The 27380-nt window shown below is 48.8% G+C and overlaps 1 protein-coding gene and 1 long non-coding RNA gene across 3 annotated transcripts in view; one reads left to right on the top strand and one right to left on the bottom strand.

Annotated features, from left to right (window-relative positions):
- KCND3 (potassium channel, voltage gated Shal related subfamily D, member 3) overlaps positions 1-27380 on the bottom strand; it is a 215429-nt gene that overhangs the window by 108887 nt on the left and 79162 nt on the right. The window lies entirely within an intron of this gene.
- LOC105505357 lies at positions 25221-26466 on the top strand. Its single transcript, XR_001000735.1, has 4 exons — positions 25221-25280; positions 25406-25449; positions 25659-25850; positions 26323-26466. It is a non-coding gene; the product is annotated as an uncharacterized LOC105505357 (long non-coding RNA).

Here is a 27380-nt window from a genome sequence, read left to right as displayed (position 1 = left end):
ATTCCCGTGAGAGGAGCAGTCCTCCAAATCTGGGGACTCTCCCCATGAGTCTAGAGAGCTTCAATTCAATCAGAAGATGTTTTCATTCAATCAGAGAATTCTCCCTTGCCAAAAAAGAATTGCATGTTAATGTAACTTTTGAAAAGTGGTATGTTTTTTAGAATCAGTGTGGATTTATTAAGAATAGGTGACACCAAATTCATCTTTTAACTTAAAACACATTTTTGGTAAGGTTCTAAAGCAGGGTTTCTCAATCTTGGCACTGTAGACATTGGGCCTGATAATTCTTTGTTGAGGGTGAGCATGGTGATGGGGGAGGTTCCGTGCATTGTGAAATGTTCAGCAGCATCCTGGCCTCTACCCACTAGATGCCAGTAGCATCTTACCACCTAGTCAGGTGTGACAACCAAAAATGTCTCCAGACATGGTTGAATGTCCCCTATGGTAAAAATCTTCCCTAGTTGAGAACCACTGCTCTAGTCTGATAAATCAGGAAGCTTCTCTACACCTAGTTCTGTAGTGAGATATTTGATAGATTTGGATTTGACATTATCCTTGTGACTAAGGAGGAGGAAGGTGGGCTGAGAACGAGCCTAGTTAGTTGTCCCAGTAACCAGTGGGACACTGTGTACTGCATGCTGATTTATGATGGGCATCAGCCTGGGCACGTCCACATTCACAAACCTCCAGGCTCTACTAACACAACAACTCCAATAAAGACAATGATGGCATGCTTATCATACGTACAAATGTCATAAGACTGGTAGACATGAAACTATGTCAGACGAAATACTGAGGATTCACAAGGATTCCAGACATTGTTAGTGAAAACAACAAGCTTCAGGGCAGTGTGCACTACACATTCCCATTTGTGTAAAAAGTGAGTCAAATATAAAAATGAATATTAATACTTGCTTAGAGGCTGCATAAGGGAGCCCCAGAAGGGTGCATGAGAAACTAAGACCAATATGGTCATTACTTATGTGGAGGGAAGGCCAACTGGGCAGATGAGGAACAAGTGTGGTATGGGAATGTTTCCATTTACCCTGTTACTTTTTTTTTTTTTTTTAAGACAGTTTCACTCTTGTCACCCAGGCTGGAGTACAGTGGTGTGATCCTGGCTCACTGCAACCTCTGCCTTCTGGTTTCAAGTGATTCTCCTGCCTCAGCCTCCTGAGTAGCTGGGATTACAGGCACCTGCCACCATGCCCAGCTAATTTTTGTATATTTTTAGTAGAGACAGGGTTTCACCATATTGGCCAGGCTGGTCTCGAACTCCTGACCTCGTGATCTGCTCACCTCAGCCTCACAAAGTGCTGGGATTACAGGCGTGAGCCACTGCACCCAGCTGCGTGTTTTAATTTCTAAACATGATAGTGCTTTATCTACTCAAGTAATGTAATTAAAAACAGAACTCAACCTATAGTGTGGCTGAAATAAAATGCAATGCAATTGAACAGATGCAAATAAATCCTGTATTAGTTTAAAAAGTTAATTTGGCAATGATGATGAGTATAATACCAGGTTTGAGACATTCCTGTGAAAATCAGGTAGGAGGTTTTGGTTGGTCACAGGCCATTAAGTCAAACAACAAGCAGACCCACCGACATACACACTGAAAGCCTGGACTGTTCATGGTGTCTGGATCAAGGGAAATGTCCCAGTGTACTCTGGGCAGGTCAGACCAAATTCAGTCTTACCTTCACTTTTGTCCGCTATATTTGTGGAAAGGCATTGACAAGTGTGTACAAAGAACAGTGACCTAGATGGCAAAGGCTTGGAAACCATGAAAAATATGGGGAAGAGGTGATGAAACTCAGGACATTTAAATTGGAAAAGATTTAGAAGGATATGAAACTCGTCTTCAAACATTTGAAAGCTTGTCCTGTGCAAGGAGGGTTAGGGGCTTTTTGTGTAGCTCTAGACTGCAGAACCAGGCCCTCTTCAATTTATTGGGAGGCCAATTTCAGTTTAGAACCATGCCAAGGCTGCCTTGAGAGATAATAATAAAATAGCAACACTTACTGAGCACATACGAAGCATCAGGCCCTGTGATAAGCCCTTTCCCTGCATTATTTCTCTGACTTTTCACAACATCCTGGCCAAGGCACTTACTTCATTGTCATTTAACCAAAAGGAAAAAGGAGGCTTAGAGAGGTTAAGCAAACATGCCTGCGGTGACATGACCAGTAGATGGTGGATTCCTGTAACCCCAACACACATATGCTTGACCACTAAGCCTCCTTCCTGAAGGCAGTGAGCACTGTATCCAGTGACCAGTATTAACGGAGGGCTAAATACTGCCTGGCCACCATGCTCTGAGGAAATTCTTGGAGCAGGTGGGAGAAGCCTGTTTCATGCGTAGCACACTGTAGTCCTCTAAGAAGCCCTGTCTGTGTGACTCTGCCAGGGAAAGGAGTGAGGCATACGGAGACAGAGGCAAGCAGGCTCCTGCTCACAGCTGTCTAGGGGCTAAAGGGGAGTTTTTGGTGGTGGAGGCGGTGGTCTGTAAAAGTCAAAGAGGTGAGTGCCGAGGAGAAACGCTGCTCCAGCGCTGAAGAGCTGTCCGTTCTGCCCACAGAGGCTTGTGACAGCACTTACAAGTCATTGGTTATTATGCTTTCTGACTCACAAAGCCCCTTCGAGGATATCTCATTTAAGTAATCATACCTTGTGAGAAAATATAACTCTGGCAGGGTGCGGGTGGAGAGGGATGGGGAGAAGTTTCTCCAGAGACGGAAGGGGGAAAATCACAAAAGTAAGAGAACGATTTGGTGGTGGTCATACCAGAGAAGGACAAAGAGGGGAAGGTGAGAGAGGAGAGAAAAAATATCTAAGGCTTCCCAACCTCCTCTGGGACCCAGCCGGAGCGGCTCAGCTGCCTCAAGGACTTAACAATATTTCCAAACTAAACAAGCTCCAAAAGGCAAATGATCCCCACGTCACTGCCTGATTCCTCTATCACAGAGTAGCAGGGGTAAACATTTACCGGGTGGAGAAAGGAAGAGCCAGCAGGTAAGCCAGATTTAAAGCAGGCTGAATCAGAGCAGATAAACCAAGGGGCTGGCATGTAGCTTTATAAAGTTATCTGATGTGCTGGCTGGAAAAGAGAAAGATGGGCGGCACTTAAATATGAGAGGGAATCACTTCAGAGCATCCAGGAATGGGAAATTCATGCTCAGTAGGAAGGAACTGGGAGAAAGACTTGTAATTTGGAGAGGGCTCTCCCAGGGAACCCATGTACACAGGAGACTCAGAAAATTAACATGACGTCTTGAACAATAATTTTGGATGCCTTAGATCTAACTACAGGGACAGCCCTGGCAAAAGGAGAAAAGTCCCAGGTTCCGGCAAAGGCTGTGAGCCAGCAGACAAGCCAACACAGTGGACCTAGCACAAGGTATCCCCGGCTGAGTGGACCAGAGTGATGGGCAGAGCAAGGCCCAGAGAGGGCAGAGGAGCTGGGAGGGCAGGGATTGGAGGCAGGCTCTGCTCAGACCAGCTAGAGCCCTAACTGTGGGGTGGGAGGGAAGAGGGGTGGGACTTACACAGTGGACACCTGGCAGGGGCGGCAGAGCATTGCCCTCCAAGGGCCAGAGACCAAGAGAAGAAGCTGGAGGTGGTGGGGATTGTGGTAATTACAAGAGAGGAAAGAGAGAAATAGGAGGGAAAGGAAGATGGCTAGAGGCTGTGAAAAAGAGCTGGAAAGGAGGATGAGGGCAAAGATTACAGAGAGACAGAGGCAGATGACACACAGAGGGAGGAAGAAGAAAACAAAGACAGTGAGGCTGGGCGCGGTGGCTCACGCCTCTAAACCCAGCACTTTGGGAGGCCAAGGCGAGTGGATCACCTGAGGTCAGGAGTTCCCAGCCTGGCCAACATGGTGAAACCGTCTCTGCTAAAAACACAAAAATTAGCTGGGCGCCGTGGTGGGCACCTGTAATTCCAGCTACTGGGAGGCTGAGGTAGGAGAATCGCTTGAACCCGGGAGGCAGAGGTTGCAGTGAGCTGAGATCACGCCACTGCACTCCAGCCTGTCACTCCAGACAGAGTGACACTCCATCTCAAAAAAAAAAAAAGAAAACAAAGACAATGAGATGGAGACCCAGGTACCGAGAAACCCAAAGAGAGATGGAAACCTCTGCAGGGGCTACCGAGAGAAGGAACGACAGAGAAGGAGCAGCACAGAGAGGCAAGCATGCATTAAGAAAGGGAAGAGAAGAACGAACCCTGGGCTCTGGTGAGGTGAGGCTGCAGAGGAAAGGAAGGAAACTCCTCCTGCTGTCTGAAGTCCCCTTGCAGCTCATCCTCTTGGCACTCACTGGCAGCAGCTTTGCTAATGAGGGACTTTTCTCTGGTTGTGTGTGCGAGGGAACTGAGGGAAGTGGGAGGAGGGGCAGGGGTCGGTTAATCACTGGGACTTCTTTAGATCAGGGTTGTGTGTTTATCTCGGCGTCATGAGTTCGTTTGGGTAAATGGAGGCGATGTGGCTGCAGGGCTGGGGTTCACTGTACTGTTTTCAGCAATCTGCTGCTCTTCCCTGGACCAGCCACAAACCATAGACATAACCACCATAAACGAACAGAGGCCTGCTCCAAAAATTCAGGGGACAGACACCGCAGCCTTGCCAATGGGTCTGCCCAGTGGACTGAGTGACGGCCCCTGACCCTGCTAAAGCAGGGAGGAGACCAAGATGGGACCCTGCTAGTCCCACTGCCTGCAATGCCTTCATCCAGATAATCACTCAATAGGCATTTATGGAGCACTGGCTCTGTCCTAGATGCTTAGTAAAGGAAGATTCACTTAAATAGGTAAACCACACCATCTGTGGGAAGGTAAGAAATCTTTTTTTTTTAAATCATTTTAGGAGATTTGCCAAAGTTAAGGACGCAGGAGGAGACAGGTCTATGCCTGTCTCTATGATTTTGAGGGCTCCAAATGTAAAGGTGAAGGGGCAGGATACTGAGAAGCACACGGTTTTCACATAAACAAAAGGAGCAGAGGAAAAATGTGGGGAATCTGCATTTTACATAAGATGACACAGACAAAATGGGGTGGGGAAGAATCAGCTGGAAGGTAAGAAATCTTATGGAGGAAAACAACAGAGCAGAAGATGGGGAGCAGGAGGCCTGGGGAGGCCAGGGTAGCTCCCTTCAGTGGTGACATCCGAGGCAGACAGCCCTGAGGATCTCTGAGACGTGTGCATTTCAGGCAGTTGGAACAGCCAAGGAAAATGTCCTGAGGCAGAAGCATTCCTGAAACACTGAGGGACAGCAAAGAGAATGGCTGGTGGGGAGGGATCAGGAGCAAGAGTCGCAGGCAATGACTCCAGAGTGGCCATGGAAACCGGATCATGGAAGACTTTGAAGGACACTGAAGAATTCAGCTTTGTCTCTGGATGAAATGGGGAGGAATTATAGGGTCCTGGGCAGAGGAAAATATGCTCTGCCTTAACTTTGCAAAGGGTCATGTTGGCGGTCAGGATGAGTAGATAAGGAGTCAGGAATGCAAGTGAAGACCAGCTAGGAGGACATTACAGTAAGCTGAAGATGGAGATGGTGAGAGGGATCAGGTTCTGAGTGTGCTCTCAGGGAAGAGCCAGCAAGATGTCTTGAGAGATTGGATATGGGCGTGAGATTAACAGAGGCATCAAGGCTGACTCTAAGGCTTTTGGCTTCAGCACCTGGAAGGATGGAGTTCTCCATCAATGAAGATATATGGGTGGAGCAGGTTTGGGTCAGGCAGCTGGCAAGAGAAAATCAGAAGTTCAGTTTTGGGCCCATTGAGTTTGAGATGTTTATTAGACACCTAAGTGGAGAGGCAAAGAACTCAGACGGGCATGTAACTCTGCAGTTGGGGAAAGAGGTCAGCAATGGAAATATAAATGCCACAGTCTTAGCATGCAGAGATTTTAATAGTGGGAGACTAAAAGAGATGGCCAGGGAGTGAGTGTAAATGGAGAAAAGGATGAAGAACGCAATCCTGGGCTCTCCTGCCCAGGAAGGAGAAGAGAAGCCAGCAACAGACTGATAGACAGTGAATGGGAAGGTGGGTAGACCCAGAGAGTGTGGTGTCCTAGAAGCCTGGAGAGAAAATGAGAGTGTGGTGTTATGGAGAAGACAATAACCAACTGGCTAAACCATCTCTTACCTAAGCCTCATCAGGTAAGATGAGAGGTGAGAAGTGACCGTGGCATCTAGCAACATGGAGGTCACGGTGATCTGGACAAGAAGTGTTTCGGGAGAGTGGTGCAGGGGAAACCCTGAGTGGGATGGGTTTGAGAGGGCGTGGCACTGACAGGCTGTGTGGCAGAGTGACTGAGACCACAGGTCTGGGCACCAGCCTGCCAGGGGTCAGATACCAGCTCTCCACTTACTAGGCATGTGACTGTAGGCAGGTTGTTTAATCTTTCTTTGGCCCATTTCCTAATCTGAGGCCACCTACTTCACAGCGGTGTTAGAAGGATAAAATCACTTGGTGTTTGTAAAGGGTCAGGTGCATGGGCAACGTAATAAATGCTTATCAAGTTAAAAAGAAAAAAGAAAGAATGGGCAAGAGATGAATCAGACCATTCTTTTGAGGTGGTTTCGCTGCAAAGAGAAGGAAAAAAAGTGGTGAGAGTCTGTTTGCAGGGAAGTAGGGTAAAAAGGAAGGTATTTTAAGAAGGAATAAATAACAATGTCTGAGTACCAGCCTGAATGGTCCATCAGAGAGGAGACTTCAAGGATGCAGAAGGCTTGCTGGAGCGGTGTCGTGCAAGAGGCACAGTACCTACTGCACAAATGCACAGACTCTACGTGGTCTCCCTCAGCTCCCTCAGGGCATCCCCACCAACACCCTCTCAGGGAGACCAGCCCTGATTAACTTGTTAAACACGGCTCTCGGCTGTCCCCATCTCCTTCTCTGCTCTACTGTTCTCCATCACATGGGTTACCACTGAACTTAATCACATCTTGTGTTGTCTGTCCCACAACTAGTATGTAGATTCACTAAAGGCAGGAATTTTTGTCTGCCTTGTTGACAGTTGTATCTCCAGAGCTCAATAAATATTTGCTGAGTAAACGAATAAATTGGTATCTGTACTTAGGGAGTTTCTTGCCATTCAGGGAAGAAAAGTCCCCTTCTTCATTTATTCTACACAGTTTCTGACCATCTACTATGTTCCAGGAACTGTATTAGATCCTGGAGACTTGAAGATGAATCAGATACCATCCTTGCCCTTATTTAGCCTGTGTGTGTGTATGTGTGTGTGTGTGTGTGTGTGTGTGTGTGTGTGTGTGTGTGTGTGTGTGCAAGACTGATCAGTCTTAGAAGAGAGGGCTGTTCAGAGTCTTGAAGACTTGGGCATAAGGGACAGGGAAAAGCTTCCTAGAGAAGGGACAGCTGGAACCCGAAGAGCAAAACCAGAGCTGACGAGGGATGAGGCAGGTGTTTCAGCTGGCAGAGCAACACAGGTGGAGATCTGGCAGGGAAAGGGAGCATCCAAAGCTTGCCTCAGTGCTTGTGCATGAAGCCTGCCTGGCCACTCGGACCCGCAGACTCTCTCTCTCTCTCTGCTCCAGCCCTAACATCTCATGTTGTATCATTTATTAGGCATCGCCCTGGACATTGCAGTGAGCCAGCTCTCCAATGCGTGAGTCTTGAGACCTCAGGCAAGTGGTTTTTCTTCTCAGGGAAGGGGCTCTAGTGCCCATAGCAACAATTCATGCATAATAAGAACTCGAGAGTCATTTGCTTACAAAATAATTCTTGAGTGCCTACAACTTGAGTGCCAGGCTCTTTTCTGGGCACAAGGGAGGCAGCTGGGAACAAGACAGACCAGGCTATCCTTCTGGGAACTATAGTACATTCTATAAGGGAAGGTTATACAATAAATAAATAAATAAGCACATATGTGAAAGATAATATCGTACCATGCAGAGAATAACAATGGGTAATGTGATCTGATCGAGTGGGGCTCCCCTGGACTGGTAATCAGAAAAGGTCTCTGACATTTAATTGATTGATTAATTAATTCATGTCTCTGACATTTAAGCTGAGACTGAATGATAACTATCTACTGAACCAATTAATGAACAAAAGAGAAGTAGGAAGGAAGACTTTCTGAAAACCATATTTCCGGGAGGTATGGAATTCAAACAGGGAGCCCAAGGACTGAGAGGACACAGCAAAGTATCCTCTAAGATCTAAGAAGACTTCCTGGAGAAGGTGAGTTTTGCTCACCTTGGACTTGCAAAAGTGATTACATAGCTTGGCTTTTTGCTTAAGAGATGACCAGAAGAGAAGGCTCTGTGTCAACAGCTGCTTATTGAGCAGATGCTCTGGGCTGAGCTGGCTGAGGGCAGGAAGATGGTGAAAGAAGACCATCCCTACCCTCTGAAGGCTCACAGTCCAGAAGCAGGAGATAGGCAGGCAAACACATAATTACAATAAATAATGATGTAGTTGATGAAGGCTATGGCAGCCTAGCAAGTACAGAGTACCAAGTGGGAAGTTGTGAACTCTGCCTGGACAGACGGCTGAGAGAGGGAATGTGGGGTCTGGGACACTAGACAGAGAAGGTGACATTTGAGTTGGGGCCTGAAGGATGACTAGGAGTTTGCTGGGAGCCAGGGTGGGGGCAGGGAGAAGGCCCTCAGGAGGTGTTCAGGGAATGCGGAATACGGAGGAAGTCTTAGAAGAATGATGGTCTCGGTAGGAGACTCGGGACTATTGCGTGCTGGGCGCAGGCTGTGGAGGTGCAGCTGGAGAAGGTAGGGGTTATTTTTGAAAATTCCTTAACTCTTTAAGGAATTCACGTGTAAATGAGGTCATTTCTACAGTACAGGCAAGGCTAGAAAACTCAGCACGACTTTCCTGCCCCTATGCTGTGCTTCACCCTCTGTTAGGTGCTCCCTGGGGCCAGCCCTTCTCTTAGGAAGCCTAGCAACTCCTCGACCTATCGCAGGTGAACAACCCAGGGCCCAAGTGACAGGAGTCACGGTGAGAAGGGATCAGGCTTGAGATGGGCTTGAGGTAAAGCCATCGGTCTCTGACCCAGGCAACTGGGTTAACGGTATTGTCACTGACATGGGGATAAGATCAGATTTGGAGAGATAAGAACCAAGAGCTTCATCTGGACACAGTAGGTTTGAGTTCCCCGCAGCTTGAGGGAGAGGGGAGGACAGAAGAGAAGAAGGTCCATGCCCCCATCACTCAGATACTGCACTTGGCCTTCTCCTGGGGCTCTCTGGTCCCCCTGCTCCCCATAATCCATCCTCCACACATCAGCCAGAGTGAGCTTTTAAAGCATGAACAAGATCAAATCAGCCAACTGCTGCACAGTCTCCAGTGGCTTTCCACTGCACCTAAAATACAGCCTAAATCTCCCCCAGCCTATGAATGAGGGCTGCGTGGTGTGGTCGAGGGCTCTTCTCAACTCCACATGCCTCTGCCTTATCCCACTTGTTCACTCTGCTCCAGCCTCATGGCCTCCCTCCTTCCCTCATACAGGCCAAGCTCATTCCCATTATGAGGCTTTGGCTGTGTTCTGTGCTCTTTTTCCACCTAGAATGCTCTTCTCCTGGGTCTTTGTGGAGCTAACTTCTTAGCATCAGGCCCTCAGTCACTTTCTCGGAGAGGCCTTTCCTGGTGACCCTGGTTTAAAGTTGTCTTTCTCTCCCACCCTACCCTGTTCCATCTCCTTTATGGCACTTTGCTTGACGTTATCTTAGTCATCTGTACATTTATGTGTTTTTTATGCCCCCCTCCCCCACTATCACCAGCATGTAAGAGCAGGAACTTGGTCTTATTTTTGGCTCTACCCCAGATCCTAGCACAGTACTTGGCACTTAGTAAACAGTTTGACTCTCTTCCCGGGAATGAAGGATGGCAGGCGTGATGACTAGCAGGCTGCGCTGCACCACGGCAATGTGGGAAGCTCCTAGCTGGGGCTGGCAGAGGCTGCAAACGGCAGGGTCGTCAGGCCAGGAGTCATCCGGTCCCACTTGTGTAGAGAAGGGGAGATGCTCTGGCTACGGGGACTATGCCTGCAGGGAAGGCCTCTGCCCTGTGCCAGGCTGACCTTTCTACAGATTTCTTTCTCCTAAACACATACCCAAAGAGATTCCTCCTCAGCCGAAGTCAGAGCAGCAGCAGGAGGAAGAAGAGGAAGAGGAGGAAGAGGAAAGAGGAGGAGAAGGGAGAAGAGGAGGAAGAAAGTGCAGAGAGGAGGAGAAGAAAGAGGGGAAAAGAGGGAAGGGATACGATTCAGGGGGAGGGAAGGGGAGGAGGAAATGAGGGAGGAGAGGGAGACGTGGAGAGGGGGAGGAAGCATGAGGGAGGAAAAAGAAGGGACGACAGGGTGAGAGAGAAAGGAAGGAAAGGAAGAGGAAGGGGAGAAGGGAGAAGTGGGGAGGGAGAAGGAGAAGGAGGGAGACGAAGAGGAAGGAGGGAGGGATGATTCTATCTCAGCCAGCTGTGGGACCAGGCTGTAGACCAGACTGCCTGGGGGCTTCTCTGCCTTTACCAAATCTGAGGGTCAGGGAGAGGCCCTTGGGCAAGAACGCCATGCATTTTCCATTGCCTTGGCCTCACAGAGCAAAGTGCACACCAAATGGGGAGGTGGAGGAAGGGGTAATAAAAATCAAATTAAAGAAATTTTTTAAAGTTGGAAGAACAAATTATTTGGAGACGAAGCAAAAATATCTGTGACATAGCGAGCACTGTTTTAATGACAGCCCGTGTGGGAGGACAGTTTAGTCATAGTTTTCATTTTCTTGTCCCCGGGGAGCTGCATCCCAGTGATCAGGCCCTGATAGCAAACTGGCATGTTCCCTAGACCAGTCACCTTCCAGGCGCATTCAGCGGCAGGATGAGTCAGGGGGCTGCGGAGTAACCCCTTCTCCATATGCTCAGGATGCGCTAGTGCGTCCGCGGTGGGGGTTGGAGGGGGCCAGGGGCCTGGATGGGGAACAGGCCTCGGGCGCAGTGGGTGGGCAGCAAGCTTCAGCGGAAACGCTGCCAGCTCTTCCCAGGGCCAGCCGGCTGGTGCGTCCTAGCCTCCTGCGATCTCCTAGGGGTAAGAGTATGACGAGTCCTGTAACTGGGGCCACAACAAGTGTGGAAAAGGATTTCTTCGAAGAAAGCTTGGTTCACTGCCAGGAGGAAGAAGTTCAGGAAGCAGTTCTACCATCCCCTCAGGCTTGAGCACTTCCAGGACTAAGATAAAAATAAGGAGGATAATTTTAAATGACTGCCAGGATGCGAGAGCTGACTGCGGGCAACACGCTCCACACGCGTTCATTCACTTCTCTTCATAACAGGCCCAGGAGGCAGGTGTGACCAGCCCCACGGTGCTGAGGGAAGCAGAGGCTCGGAAGCGGAGGGACGTCTGTGAGAACTCGGTGACTACGCATCAGGGCAGAACTGGAACCCGGGCCTATCGGCTACGAGTCCGTCCACGGACCGCGTGGGGTGGTGGTTGGGCACCTGCTTCTCTTCTGAGTTGGAGGTGGTGAGAACACAGGAGGGGACTGACCCCCTATTCCTGGCTCTTCACCCAGAAGATCTCAGCTCACTGACGCTACTATTTTATTTTTAATACCATTTGCTTAATACCACACGACATGCTCTCTGGAAATCAGGAGGGAGCAGGCATGGTTCTTCCTGTTTTACAAATGGGGACCCTGAGGCCCAGAGAGAGGAGGCAAGTGGACATGGTGCTGACAGAAACTGCTCCGTGCCATGTGGACCCAACAGAACTGGGCTAGAGGCTACCTGTTAGCTGTCTAGTAGAGAGCTCATTATTTAAAATGTCTACCTGTATCTTCCTCATCTGTAAAATGGGAATGTTGAGATCCACCTCAGCAGACAATGATAGGTTCAAATGAGCAAAAGGAGGTGTGTTTAAAATGCTGTACAAACTCTACAGTGTCAGGCCAAGCTGGAAGGTGGCATCCCCTTCATAGGCATCATCATCAAGTCCTGGTTAACAGCATGGGCTCTCAGACTGCCTGGGTCCAAACACTGGCTCCTTCACTTATGAGCTGTGAAACTTTGGAAAAGTTACTTAACCTCTCTGTGCCTCAGTTCCACCATCATAAGTACCTTCCCTATGGGTTGTTACAGGGGTTACACACATACCACACGTGTAAGTGATAGAGTTCTGGCACATAGGAGGGGCTTAGTCACTACTATTATGACCACCATCACTGCCCCACTCCTGCAAACTGCAAACTCCTTAAGGCAGGCTGGGGTCTGTCTTGTCCGCTGTTGTATTCCCAGGGCTTAGCACATGGGCAGGCAAGGAGCAGGTGCTCAGTCCACCTGGTGCAAGTAGGGGAATGGACACCAGCCCCTGCCCTCCTACAGCGCTGGCCCTGCCCATGAACTCCAGGACTTTCCTAAGTCCTCACCCACGTTTAGTGTTTGTAGGATTTCCTGGGGTTGCTGTGACAGTCCCACAGTCCCAGGGCGGCCTGCCTCTCTGCACCCTGGTGGTCCTCACAGTCTAGAGAAGAGAAGGGGGTCTTCCCCACCCTCTATGGTTTGCCCTCTTTCCAATCAGCTCACCCCAGAAAACCATGGACTCAGCCCTTGGCAGGGAGCCTGGACCTCAGTCCCAGATGTCCTTTCAGACATTGCATCTGGTTTTGTGGCTTCCTCCTCGCTGCCTCCGGAGGTGCTTGTGCCTGTCGTGGGGCAGTCAGGCACGCAGGCCTCGTCTGTGCATGCTGGATAGTTCGGTGTGTGGTGCCCTGTGAATGTGCGTGGGGTATCTGGGGGCACAGGGGCAGAGTGTGTCTAGCTGGATACGTGTGTTTCTGCCTATGTGGGGCCAGGTAGGGCAGGACATGCAGGTCTGAGGGCAGTGGACTGAGATAGTTGAAGGCAGATGGGCTCACGTGTAAGTCCGGGGTGCAGAAAGAAGCTACATCATCCACGTGTGGGTGAGGGGAGCTTGGGTGCAGGTGCAGGAGCAGGCTTGCAGGTTTATGTGTACATATGTCACATGGGAGAGGGCAGGAGTGAGTCCCCAGAATCAGCTCTTGAGACAGAAATTCACCTCGTATTTTATTTAGAACCTGAAGGATGGACAAACACAGGCCAGGCATAAAGGAGAAAATACTTTTTATTTCCAAATATGCCTTAGGCCACCTTGGGACACCAGTGGTTTCTTACCTCCAAGTACCACCTTCTTTCCATAAACACAGTCTCTCTCCCTCTCCAGCCTCATCGGTCCTTGGGCAATCCTACAAGAGCAGCCCACGAAACTGAACTGCTTAGGTTTGCATCTCAGCTTAACGCTTTACCTATGACCCTTCGCATGGTCCTTGTCCTCTGGCTTGGATTCCTCATCTGTAAAACAGGGACCACAACAGTATTCTTCAGGGGCTTGAGGATTAAATAAATCAATCCACCTGGAATGCTTAGAGAGTGAAGGACTCTATTCATTTTAGCTCTTACCTTAGCCTGTCTTTACCATGATTCTACCTCTGGGTGGGAAACAAAAGTGAATTTTAAAATGCCCATCGCCTGCTCTGAGAAGGTCTCCTTGAATCTGCCTACCAGGGTTACCTCCTCCAGATATCTGCTCCCCCATGGCTCAGCACCTGTACCTCCACATACCTGGCACAGGTGCAGTACTCAAAAAGACCTTATCATTCTGATCATCACTTGACATTGACCGCACAAGGTTACAATTGGTGGTGCACGTGGTCATCTCCCTTGGGAGACTACAAGCTTCCTGAGGGCCAGAACTGTTGAGTTGCCCCTTGGTCCCTGGGGTCTGGCACAAGGAAACTTTCAGTAAGCGCTGAGTTAAATGAAAACTCAAATATAGCAGCCCCGTGGGCAGTAAAGTCATGTGTTTACTGTTATTTACTGAGAGTGTGCCTTAACTGTACACAAAGCACAGGCCTTGCCCTCCTGAAGTTGAGTCCAAGGGAAAGGGTGAAAGGGAGACAGAAAGAGGGGAAGCAGCAGATACCACACAGTGTGGGGTCCAGACGGCTTCCACTGAGGCTACAGAGGGCAGGGGCAAAGTTGGGGGTAGAGGACACAGTCCTATGACCACAGCTGCCTCCGTCCCTCAGCTGCAGGACCACAGACCAGCCTAACATGGCAACCCCATTTCCTCTCCTATTTAGGGACCAAGCATTGCTGGGGCTCAGCACCATCTTACTGTTCTTTTCCCCATCATCAATGATAGTGGCTGTCCCACCAGTGCCAGGAACAGGGTGGCATAATCCTATCCCATCCTCCTACCAGCTGTGGCAGGAGTACTCTCTAAATCTCTCAGATCTAGAGATCTGGGTTCCATCCTTACTCCACAGTGCTTCTCGCTGAAGATCTGCTCACAGTACAGCCTCACAGTGACTCCAAGGGTCACTATCAAACCTCTGTTCTGTCTCCTCCCTGCTTTCTGGCTCAATGCCTAGCTTATCACTGTTCCAGCAGGTGACTCCACAGAGCCCTCATAGTAACACTGATCCCCCAGGGGCTTCTCATGAGGATTCAATGAAACAGTTAAGGTAAAGCACCCAGGTCCAGTCCATGGGAAGCCCTCTGGCAACGCCAGTCCCTCTACCTTCCATCTTTGCTTCTCTTCCTTCTGTTCAATGAGCATCAATTTGAAAACAGCTTTATGTTCTGCTTCTTGGCCTGCGGCAGGGACTGGGGTGGGGGAGGTGAGGTGGCCCTGGCCTTCTGCCTCTTTCTCTAGGTGATGGAAGTGATATGTCTGCAGAAAGGCCTCCTAAGATCAAAACCTAATGGCAATTTCTGTGACTTCGCAATCCCTCCACCAACTACAGGGGGTCTGCCACAGTGAGGAGACTGGATTCCATTAGCTGTACACTAGGCCACCCCTTAAAAGTCAGACCTGGGAAGTTGTTTTTCATTTCCTTATAGAGTGTGTGTGAGCACTCAGGTACACATATGAGCGTGGGTGTGTGTGTGAGCGTAGGGCAGCTGCAAAGGAAGACAGGGAACACAGCTGGACACTCCTAGGTGAGCTGTCTGGCCACCTGGGTATATGTGTGTGTGTGGCACTTAGGTGTGGGTGAGCCCCAGCAACTAAGAAGGAAGGGTGTGATACTCACAAGGAGATTCCTGCACATGCTCCTTATGAGTCCCTGGGGGAACCACACATCCACGCAGTGCCTCCCAGGACTCTCTGCAACACGGCCCAGAGCAGGGAATGATCATGGGCGCTGATCAGGGGCATTACAAGGCAGTGAGGAGGCAGGGGTAGTAGATTCAACTTGGTGCAACACAGGAGTGCAGTATTAGACACTGTGTCTTGCCTGGGACCTGTGAGCATGGTGCTGGGGGCCTATCTTAGCCACTACATATATAAAGACATATGGATATGCAGGGCTGCTGGGCACCTCACCCTTGCCTTCTCCACACCTCTCCGAAGAGACCCCCACCCAGAAGCAGAGACCCTTCTCTCCCTCTGACACCTTCCCACTTCAAGGCTCTTTACTTTCCCCTGGAAAGCCCCAGTGATGCTGTATCTGAGACTACAGTGCAGAAGAATTTCCCTGGACCTGTCTTCCAAACCTCTAGGAGAGAGCATTTCAAGTACTAGTGACAAGTGTGCTTACCTGCCAAATATCCATTTGCATAAGTCACTGTTAGATTCTGAAGGAACCGAACAGCAGCCTCCACCCTGCAAGCTAGCCACAAACTTGAGTTTGTAGAGGGGCACCACTTCCCTGACACTATGAAAACAAGTAGATGAATGCAGTTTTGCCAGTTAGGAGCTTTGTGACTATAGGAAAATTACTGAGATTCCTCGAGTCTATTTCCTCATCTGTAAAAGGAGGAAAATAAAACTGTTTATCTTGTATACTTCCATATGCCCAGTGCCTGGTAAACAATGGATGCTAAAAAAAAATACTGGTTGAGGCCAGGCGCAGTGGCTCACGCCTGTAATCCCAGCATTTTGGGAGGCTAAGGTGGTGGATCACCTGAGGTCAGGAATTCGAGACCAGCCTGGCCAACATGGTGGAACCCTGTCTCTACTAAAAATACAAAAATTAGCCGAGTGTGGTGGCAGGCGCCTGTAAACCCAGCTACTCAGGAGGCTGAGGCAGGAGAATCGCTTGAACCCAGGAGGCGGAGGTTGCAGTGCGCCAACATCACGCCATTGCACTCCAGCCTGGGCAACAAGAGCGAAACTCCATCTAAAAAAACAAAACAAAACAAAACTGGTTGAATGAATAAATGAATACAGAAGGATTGTTATTGGGATTAAGTGAGTTGAGGGAAGTAAAGAATTTATCACAGCGATGTCACATATTATGAATTCAGTATAAGGTAGTTATTATTGTTAGCTATTATCCAGGAGCAAAATCTTATCATTCAGTCAGATTGGTTCCCAGAGCTAATATAAAAAGTAGGTAATTAAGGCTAAATAGTGACATGCCCCAAAGAATCTAGCAGCTGCCCCTGGAGTCCAAAGGGTGATGAGTTATATTGCATTCCATTTATTTTAACAAGTTTATATTGAGCCCATCTTATGTGCCCAGAATTGGTGAGATCCCATGCAAGATGCAAAGGAATTAAGTCAGGCTACCTTCCTAAAGGAGTTACTTTCTACTTGGAGAGGCAAGATCAACACTCATTAGCATAAATGCCTTCCAGCTGGAGCCAGAGACTCAGCCTGCATTCTAAGGGCTGGAGTAAAACTTTCATGTGTTTCTTCAATAAATATTCCTAGGGCGCTGGCTGTGCAGCGGCAGGCCCCTAGGTAGGCACTGGGGACCGTGAGACTTACGATGAATTCAGTGAGCTGCTCCCAGACTAAAGAATGAGACCTCATGAAAATGGGTCAGAACAATAAATGCTGAAGCAGAGCACCGAGCCCAGAGCGCCACCTCTGTAGGTGGTGGGGAGGCTCATTTCCAGTACTTTTGATGAAGGGGTTTAGGAAGAATGCTTTCTTTTTTCTGAGAGATGTGGGTCCCAAAGCCCAACCTGACCTCTCCTACCTGGAGGCTGGAGAAGCAGGTTGTCCACGGGCACCTCATGTTGACCCCACCCGGCCAGTCCCTGAAAGCGGCATCTCCCACCATGGTCCCCACACCAAGGTTCCCAGGAATCTTGGAGCATCAGCCCTGATCAGAAGGGAACTTAGAAATCATCTGAATGAAAGTGGAGCCTCATTTTGCGGCTGAGACTGAGGCCAGGAGAAGTTGAGGACCCCAAACTACTCCATCAGGCAGCAAAAAAGCTGAGCAAGATCCCACGTGCTCAGTGGTCTACTTACTAAAGCACAACAATGCTTGAGGATTCGGAATCTCCCAGAGCCCCTCCGGCCTCACTTCATTCACAGGTGAATGCTGCATCCCTGCTCCCAGCATCTGGCCAGTGGGTCCGAGACAGGAACAGGGCTCAAATGACCAGTGAGGGGGCAGCCAATCCCAAGGTGGGTCCAGGCCTCTGGGCAGCTAATACGTGGGACACTTTGTACTGCATTGTACTGCAAGTCAGAGAATCCAGTGTGCAGGGATTAAAGGAGTGACGGAGCAGGTAAGGAGCACGTGACTTAACACCACACCCATATCCAGTGGCAACTGAATGAGCCCGGAGCAACAGACAGCAATTTGGTGGAAGGAAAGGCACCCTGGGACGAAGGTGAGTGCGGATGAGGAACACAGGGAGCGTGGCTAAGAGAGGCCCCCAACACCATGCTCACAGGTCCCGGGTAGGACACAGTGCCTAACACCACACTCCTGTGTGGAGCCAACTTGATTCTTCTAGCCCCGCTTCCTCACTTCTTTGTAATGGGAGGGGTTTGTGAATGTACCTGTCTCATGTGCCCACTGCTGGTTAGTGTTAAAAACTAGTGGTCCACAGGTCTGTGGCCAGGAGATCCTTCGGATTCCAATCTGAACTTTGCCAGCTACTTTCCAGTGCTGCGTCCCTGGGCAAATTTAACCTTTCTGATCCTGTGTTTTCTCACCTGCAAAACAGGGACAGCAATATCTACCTTGAGGTTGTTGTGAGGCATGTCAAGTACCTAATACTGTGCCTGGAACATACTAGGTCATCAGTAAATAATACGATTAGTACCTTCATATATTCCCCTGCTCATTCTGAACACTTGTGAAAGTAGCAGAGTGCTTTGCTCATAGTAGGTGCTCAATATATATATTTAAAGATCCATATTTACATATATACAGACATGTGGATATATAGTCAACACACATGTGTAAGTGTTACATACATATATGCAGGCTGTAGGAGCTCAAAAACAGATTCTGAAGGCCAGAAGGGATTCTTTCATCCAATATGCTTTGGGGCAGAACTGGGCTGTCCAGAGAGAGAGGCAGAACTCTTTCTCTCTGACTCCAGTGTCTGGGACATATACTCAGCCTGGCTCACTGTTCCCTGAGAGTCTGGTGACCATCAGACCAAAAGAAGCAGAAGGGAAGTACCAGTTCCAGTACGTCGCTGCTTTCTCCAGCCTTCCTTGGTGCCTACTTACTATCTCCAGGCTAAAGTTAGAGCAGGAAAGGCTGAGCAGGTGGGAGGCGGAGGAAGGTCATGTGACATTCAACACTGATGTAGGGGGGGAGGGAAGATTTTCTAAATGTCCCTGCTAGCATCCAGCCTAGCCTCCTGGAGACAGCACCCACTCAGTATGTCCTGGGCTGTGGTCAAGCCTCTGAAAGATGCTTCTCTGCTCAGGCTCAGAGTGATGCTGCAGAGTGAAGGTTTCAGGGGAGAAGCCATTGATTTCTGATCTTTGAATCTGCTCATTAAGCAGCAGGGTGATTTGCATCTACTGCCGCATTTGAGCAGAATTTGAACAATGAGAATTATCTTGCATTGAAGCCCTCACCTGGCATTGCCGACATCTCTGAAAGAATGCCAGGCTGGCTGCGTACTCCCCACACTGACTGGCTGGGAGAGGGCCTGAGGCCAGAGCCAGGTGGTCATCTGCCTTCAGTCACAGCCCCCAGACCCATGGGCCGCTCCTCCCTGCCCCTCAGCCAGTTCATAGGATGCTGATTTGCATGAGTCTTTCCAGGTCTGTCCTTCGCTCTCTCTTTCATGCCTGTGTTCTGGGAGCTTAGGAGCCCTGGGAGGCCAGAACCTTGATCCTTTTTCCTGGTCTCTCTTATCTTACAGTGTCCAGGCTTAGGGAGCTCAGTCCAGGCCACTGGATGGGCCACAGCTTGGGTAGCAGAAGTGAGCAGAAGGACAAGCAATTACCTGGTGAATTCAGGCAAATAAATAATTTGTTGGCCTTCTGGCTCCCCTGGTGTGCTGAATCCCTTTCATGTCTCTTTGGAGGGATTTTTTTTTTTTGTCCATTAACCTCAATTTCCAGCAACCTGAGAGTTCCCGCTGCACCCCTCCCAGATGGTGGAGTCCTGCCAAAGGGCCATTACTCTAGGACCTGGGGCAAAGGGTCAGTTGCCCTAGGCTCTGCCTCTGGTCTAAGGGACTAAGCCGACTGCTAAACAACCGAGAGGACCCCCTATTTTGATGCTCCTGTCGCCCTTCCCAGCACCCACTGGGCCAACCTCCCTCCACTGTCCCCAAGGCCTAGGGGTGGGGTTGGGGGTGGGTGGGTGGAGGAACCGTTTAGGGGCAGCTTTCCTAGTTGCTATAAATCAGCTTAGCTTTGCTGTTCTCTTCCCTCTTGCTTTACCTTTTGCCTGTTTTCTTTTAACCCTCTCTATGGGCAAAACACAGCCCCACGTGAGTGTGCCTAATTGAGGAATGTTAAGCCTTCCCATGCTGAGCTGGAAGTCAGCCTCTTTCAAAGCTGTCCACTGGGACGTACCCAGTGCAGGAGCTAAATATAGAAAGGGCTCCCTCCTCCCCCAGCCTCCCTCATCCTCTGTGGGCACGGGCACAGGCGAGAATCGATGCTACGCTTGGTGGCGACGGCAGGCTGCGTGACAGCCGCCTCTGCTTAGAGACCCTTATCTGCACCTGCCACCGATTGGCTCTGATAGAGCACTGACATACTGGGGACAGGAAGTCACCATGGCGACCTCACACAGTGGAGCAGGGAGGAGACAGGGGCTTGACTCTGTGGAGGTAGATTCAGGATGCACTTGGGCTGCCACCCTCGTGGGCTCCCAACTGGCCAAGCAGGGATCATGTCCCTCTGCCCTGGCCACTCCAGGCCACCTGCAGAGGGGGCAGCCCTGTCAGTGACGGAGAGGGAGACAGGCTGTGTTATTCACGCCGGAAGTCCATGGCATTCTCAGAGAGCTCTTCCCCATGCCTCCCCAGAACACTGAGAATGGATGAATCAGTCCCGGCTCATCAGAGCCTTTCATGCTAAACCAGCCCAAATGACTGATTTAGAAACTGCGTGGTCTTGTTCTTTGAGTGGATTTCTGAGGCACACTCCAGAGCAGGCCCAGGTCTTCATTATCTCCATGCGCACCCTTTGATTAAGCATCTGTGACCACACAGCACTGTGTGCTGTACCCAAAGAGGTAGCAGAGCAGGAGACGCTGATGGGAGACACGCACCCAGAACACCCAGGCAGCAGGGAAATAATAACAACAACAATATCGCTGTACCAGCACTCAGCTGATCACCGCAGCCCTGTGAGGAACTGCTGGAACTCTAACTCAGTATGAGAGTAGAGAGGCTCGGTGCTTTCACAAAGATCCCTGGTAAGGGGCAGAGTGGATGCACTCAAGTTTTCCAGCTCTGGTACCCGGTAAGGACATCTGGTGTTTACGAAACACTGGAGCATGCGTCTGCAGCAACAGAACTCCTTGGGGGACAATCTTAAATGCAGATTTGTGGGTCTCACTCTGACCTGGAGATTCTGCTTCGAGAGGTGGAGGCTGGTGTTGATCCGTCTTCAGGTGACTATGGCGTGCAGCCCTTCTGGGAGTCGTGTATGAAACCATCAACGCCTCTTTCAGGAGCCTTGGTGAGCACATGGTCCAGTGGGTCTCAGCCCCAGCAGGGCATCAGAATCACCTGGGCAGTTTAACGGAACAGTAACGCCTGGGCCCTACCCAGGCCCTTTAAAGTAGAATCCTTCATGCTGGGGCCTGGGCATGCCTGATCTTGGAAAGCTCCATGGGATTCTAATGTGCAGCTGGAACACTGGACCATGCGCCTGCAGCATTGGTCCCTGTATTTTGCAGATGAGGACCCTGAAGCTCTGTGAGAGGGAGTGAGTTGGATGAGCTGTCAGCAATCTCGTAACTACCTGGGTGGAGAACTAGGAGAACCCAAAGTTTTGACTTTCATTTCAAAGCTCTCTCTGCACTTAAGCTCTGTGTCCTGGGGGCTGTGAGCCCCAGAGCAGCCACTGGAGTCCCATTCTCAAGGGTGGCATACAATGGGAAGAGTATAGTAATTTTCCTTTCCTAGACTCATTAGTTTGGAGACAGAGCTATCAGGCTGTGAAGGAAGGTAGAGACAGACACATGGAGCCTGATGCTTTAAAGTGCTTGTGGGGTGCAGAGACCCCCAGTCTCTGGGGTCAGCACTTGTGACTATGAACACACCTGGACATCTGCACCACCTCCCCTGCCTGGAAAGCAGCACAGAGTGTTACCTGGCAACCATCTGGCCCATGTTGTAAGGACCATGTAAAGTTTCCCACTGTCCAGACCACTCCAGAAGAGGCGCTTCCATCCTTTCTGGCCTCCTGCCATTTCGTGTCAGCATCATTTATTTGGCAGTTGTCATTTACTTGTAATACGTGACACCTAGAATCACTATATATGTATTTTTAAAATAAAACAAAATATAACTATTTTCCTGTCTTATCAAGCCAAATAAGCAACTCGATTTTTAAATTTTGCCCTAGGCTGGACCTGGTTCTCTCTCAGGACACTGCTTCTTCTACCTTGCTTTTCCTCTCTACCCTGGGCTCAGAGATATCCCCTTGATCCCAACTTTTGGGGTTGGGGGATCAGGTTGTGCTGATCATTCATTCTTTCCTTATTCTAGATCTGCGCAAAAAGCATCCACTCCTTAATCCAGTCTGACCACAGCTATCAAGATGGATCCAAAGAAAACTAGGGAACCAGCTGCCCACTGTTTCTCAAGCTTCCCATGCTCTCCGGACTTCCATACTCCAACATCTGAAGCCTTTCTTGGATGTTGTGGGGAGTCCAGCAGTCTGCAGGGAGTGCCCTACCTCAGAGTGTTTTCAGGGAAACCAAGGGAAAAGGAACAATGCAAGTGAAGCTATTATGTCGACATTGGGAGCTGCAGGCTCCTCTGCAGTGGGGAATAGTCCTTGGTCTATACAAATATTAATTGAGTATAATAATACTGAAGCCTTTCTTGTCCCCACACACCACACCTTTCTTCCCTCTAAGGTCTTGCTTTCACTGTCCCTGCAGATTAAAACATCCACTCCCCTCTTCTGGCTAACATTTCTCGTCCTTCAGGATTGGTCCAGAATTTGCTCAATGGGATGACATCTCTACCCTCATTCCGTCCCTGCTGTCCCCCAATCCTGGGCTCCTGTTCCCATGTGTTCAGCCAGCTGTCGCAGCACCTGCCACACTTCATGCGGCACAAGTGCGCAGTAGAGATTGATGAACTGATCTCCATGAGAGAACAGACTTGTTGCTGGGGTGTGCTCAGGGAGTCCCAGATGTTGTCTTCAGATGCAGAAGAATTAGAAGGCAACGTTTTCTTTATGTGTGTATAAAACAACAAAGGGGAAGACTCTCAGACCATATCCTATTGGTATTCACATCTTGTGTGTTGCCCTTGTGTGTGGGCTGGACTTGTTGACTTGCTTCTACCTAATATGGCAGAAATGACTGTGACGTTCATCTTGGTGGCCTCTCTCAGATCAACTGCCCTTGGATCAGCTGTCAGCTGTCAGGACAAGAAGTAGGCCACATGGTGAGGAATGGAGACCAACCCACAACCATGTGAGTCAAGCTTTTAGGTGACTGCAGCTGTGGCTGACATCCTGACTACAATCACGTGAGGGTTCTTGAGCCAGAGGCACCCAACTAAGCGATGTCTGCGTTCTTAACCCACAGAAACGGTAAGATGATGAATGTTTGTTGTTTTAAGTAGCTAAGTTTTGGGGGAATTTTGTTATGCAGCAATAGATAGCTGATTAATATTTGTCCTTTGTATTCCTCCTATGTGCATATACACTGTGAGCATAGCACCTAAGAGGGCTTAGGACACGCCAGTGGACTGGAAAGGGAAGCTGTAGATCCCTCTCTTCTGGAGACTCTGTGCCAGGAGCAGAGCCCTGATGAAAACAAGCAGCTTGCAAGTATTCTGTCTACCCCATAAAAGCCTGCTCAAATCCTAGCTCCTCTACCCACCTTTTAACCATTCTAATACTCACTGGATTCTGCCTCTCTGCAGTGTCTCCAGAATACACTGCCTGTCTTAGTCATTCACTGTCTTTCTGCTTGAAATTCATTCATTCACTTACTCAATTAATATTTGTATAGACCAAGGACTATTCCCCACTGCAGAGGAGCCTGCAGCTCCCAATGCCGACATAATAGCTTCACTTGCATTGTTCCTTTTCCCTTGGTTTCCCTGAAAACACTCTGAGGTAGGGCACTCCCTGCAGACTGCTGGACTCCCCACAACATCCAGGTCAGTTCAGCAATCACAAATACTTGATGACCAGAGAAAATGAAGACTTGCCCATCAAGTTTATATTTGTGTGGGATGAGACAAAAGAATGAGTAGCTGAGGGTTTTAAGAGTCACTCTTCTCCTTTCTCCCTTGGATATAGATCAAGATTTGACTGACATTTATTTAGCACCTATTATATGTCTGGAAAGCAGCTGGGCACTTTTCCATACATTAACTTATTTAATCCTCACAAATCCTTGCTTGTGAGGCAAATATAATTCCCATTTACTAGTGAGTAAATCAAAGCTCAGAGAGGCAAAATAACTTGCTCCAGTTGCACAGTAAAAATAACAGCAAACCCTTTTGGAATGTTCTGAACAAACTCATTTAGTCCTCCTCCAGCCCAGACTGAGGCAAATAAATGTTAGGTAACTTGCCCAAGTTTACACTTGTAAGCTAGTAGGTGGCAGGGCCAGGAACAAAACCTGGGACTCTGACTTTAGAAGTCTTATTCGTAACAACACTAAGGGTTGTAGCAAGACTAAAATTCACAGTTAGGTCTTTGGACTGGAGTCCCCAATCTGTCACCCCTGCTCAGAAATGCTCTTTCCCAGTTCCTGCCCAGGCCCCCTCCCTCCACCCAACTTACTTCTCTCCTGTGTTCCAGTGACATTCCAATTTGATGATGAATTTGCTTCTCTTGAGTATTTCCTTGACTTAATTCAACACTTTTTTGGTCTCAAAAATGAAGAAATCAGAACTCTTCTACTATCATAGAAATGTCACCCATTCCCTTCCCCAACTTTGTGGAGGTCTTGCTATTGGGGAGATGTGTATGAAAGGGAGAAGGAGTGGGGCAGACAAGAAAGGAATAAATAAAACTAAAGCAGTGAGGAATTTCTCATCTTGGAGGCTAAGTTCTGTTTCAAAATGAGTCCAAAACTCTGGTCTTGTGCCTTTTTTTTTTTTTTTTTGTAAGACTGTGACAGTAGGAGAATAATGTGAGCTGGCAAGTAATAAATAGTTTTTACAGGCATCAGGTGGGAACTTAAAATTCAGAAGGCAGGATCCTCAATTCTGAATTAACTTCCTTTCTTCCTGGGCACAAGAAGGTCTATGTTTCTCTCATCTTCTCCCTGGCCCCACACACGCTCTTTCATGCAGTCAACATTCCTGCCCCACAATAGGTGTGATTGCATCCCATTATGTTGTCATGGCAACATCCACTGCCATCTGGGGGGTGGGGAGGTGGCAGTGGAAACAAATGAGTGGCCAATCAGGCTTTCCAGGAACGTCTCATCATGACACACTGCTCACTGCCAACTGCCGGAGCTGGGCGGAATAAAGATGAGTGCGCGAGGACCCTATTGAGGGGGGCACAGTGAAGGTGCCCCGCCTAATCTCGGCCAAGGGATGGAGAGTCAGAGGGACATTTTGTCCATGTGAATGTCTCTTTGCTGACTGATGGGTTATTGATCAGCATGAGAAGGGAGAACCAAACAGCAAATGGTAACACAGAAAAAGCAAAAGGCCTTTCAAGGTGGTAATTGTCACGTGATACATATGAAGGATACATGAGAGTTAGTTCTTTTCCGTGCCGAGATGGGCCAAAGATTACGGAACCTAGTGTCACCATGGTCATTGCTTCTTCCTTCCCCCCAGCCCAGAAACAGAAAAGGAAAAGTCCCATTGCCAAGACCTCCAAGGACAAGAACCAGTGAAGCCTGGTAACAAATACACTATGCTTTGAAGATCTGCCAGTTAGCAGCTATGTGGGCTCTCTGCGATTAACATCTCTCAGCCCTGTTTTCACCTTTATGAGATGGGGATTATAATACCACATCCTTTGTAGGGCCATTGTGAGGAGTGAGTGAGCTAATGCATGCTCACCTCATGGTAAGAACTCCATAGATATTAGCCATTACTATTCCAACGGATCACACACACTCAGCGCCACCCAGGATGATGCCACTGCAGTGTCTCCCTATCTCCCTACCTTAGGTTCTACATTCTGGGGAGCAAATGCAGCAGGAATAAATTTTCAGTGGCCTGGAAGCCACAGCTGTAGCCTTTTGCCATAAGAACCTCCCAAACTCTCTCTCTAGGTGGGAGCAAGCCATTGCCTCCCTCTCAGAGGACCTGGTGGAGAGAAGGTTGACAGCTTGGCATTCCTCTTTAGAACGGCTTTTGACTTTGCACTGCCATCCACAGAAGAGCTCCCTAACCTCACCCGAGGGCACGGAATGGCCTTTCCTTAAAGGTGAAGCACAGCATCATTCTCAAGTGCCTTTGCAAATGTACGTGAACACTCTCTCAAGGCTCAGATCAAGAAGTCTCCAGCTCACACTCCTGTCCCAATATCCAATGCCCGACATTGAGCCCCTGGGGCTTTCTGATCAAGAGCGGGGAGGACAACCAGCCAGAGCAGGCAGCTGAGGTCGACTGGAGTAATTAATCCTAAAGGTTACTGGTGCCTGTTCTGCTGGGGAGTAGGAATCCAATTACCCACAGTGACAGCAGCTTAGTTCCTGGGGAGATACTCATCTGCGGAGCGGCCGACAACCTGTCCACCTGAAATCTTCCTGACAAGCAACCCCCGCTTTCATCCCCTTCACTTCCTCCACACTCCCTAGCCAGGCACAGACCTCAGCTAACCGGGACATTGCCCAGGCCACACTTCCTGGGTTGTGGTGCAAAGGAGTGAATTCTGGAAGACTGGACCAGGACAGCTTCTGGAGGTCTCGTAACAAGAACCCATTTCCCCTGTAGAACGAAGACCGAACTGGTCATTTACCCAGGCTGAGCCAGACCCATATGATACATCAAAAGCAGAACAGAAAGAAAGAGAATGAGAGAATCCAAATGAGTTTATTTGTCCATTAAATAAATATGCAAAATTATGCAGATGTGGAAATGGGCATATAATTTTTAATCAATTGCTCTGGCATCGTCGTGAACAGACCTATGGTTCTGGATGAGGGGACCGCTGAGAGATAATTCTGGCTCCCTTTCCATCAGCATCCCAAAGAATGTAGGTCAGGAAGCAGGGAGTGGTCTATGCCAGATGACCTTCTTGCTTTTTTTATGTGGCCCTAACTCTGACTAAGATGGGCTCCTACTTCTAGAATTTATTCCCTGGACTAGAGTGAAAAAGTGGCCAAGTCTTTTGCATGGCTACCACCAGGGAAAGGAATTTGACTTTTGTAATGCAAATTTACTTCCTGGCTTGAAAGTACATGATTAAAATGATATGTTTCCATGTGGGAGCCAGACAGCAGATTTGGTATTAGAAGGCAGCAGCTGCTGCTTACACACAGAAGTGTCTGCAAGGTAGACGGAGGAGTAAGTAAAAAAGTATTTGTAGGGGCCTAGAGACCCTAGGACTTGCTAATCAGAATGGACCATTCAGGTGCACTTATATAAACCTAAACACAACCAGGGTGTAGTATAAGAAAAGCTGAGCACCTTCAAATTGGTCATTTATTCATTCAACAACATTTATTGAGTACCAAATCCATGTACCAGCTGCTGTATATGGTTATATAGCAGTGAACAAGACAGACTTAGTGAAGACTGCTGACCAGGGCTCAAATTTGGACTCCACCACTCAAGAATAATGTCATATTGGGCATGTTGCTTAATCTCTCTGTGCCCCCAGTTTCCTCTAAAATAAGGATAATGCAAGTGCATATTGCCACCTCTGCTTTCAGCCATGATAAAAAGAACTGGATTTATCTTTCTGTCTTAAACAACTAGAAAGTCATACAAAATACATGAACCAAATATTTTTAAACATTGGACAAAAGGCAACACAGTACTATGATCCT

This window comes from Colobus angolensis, unplaced genomic scaffold, assembly GCF_000951035.1.
Source record: "Colobus angolensis palliatus isolate OR3802 unplaced genomic scaffold, Cang.pa_1.0 Scaffold124, whole genome shotgun sequence".
NCBI classification, from domain to species: Eukaryota; Metazoa; Chordata; class Mammalia; order Primates; family Cercopithecidae; genus Colobus; species Colobus angolensis.
This window is presented reverse-complemented; position numbering and strand designations above follow the sequence as displayed.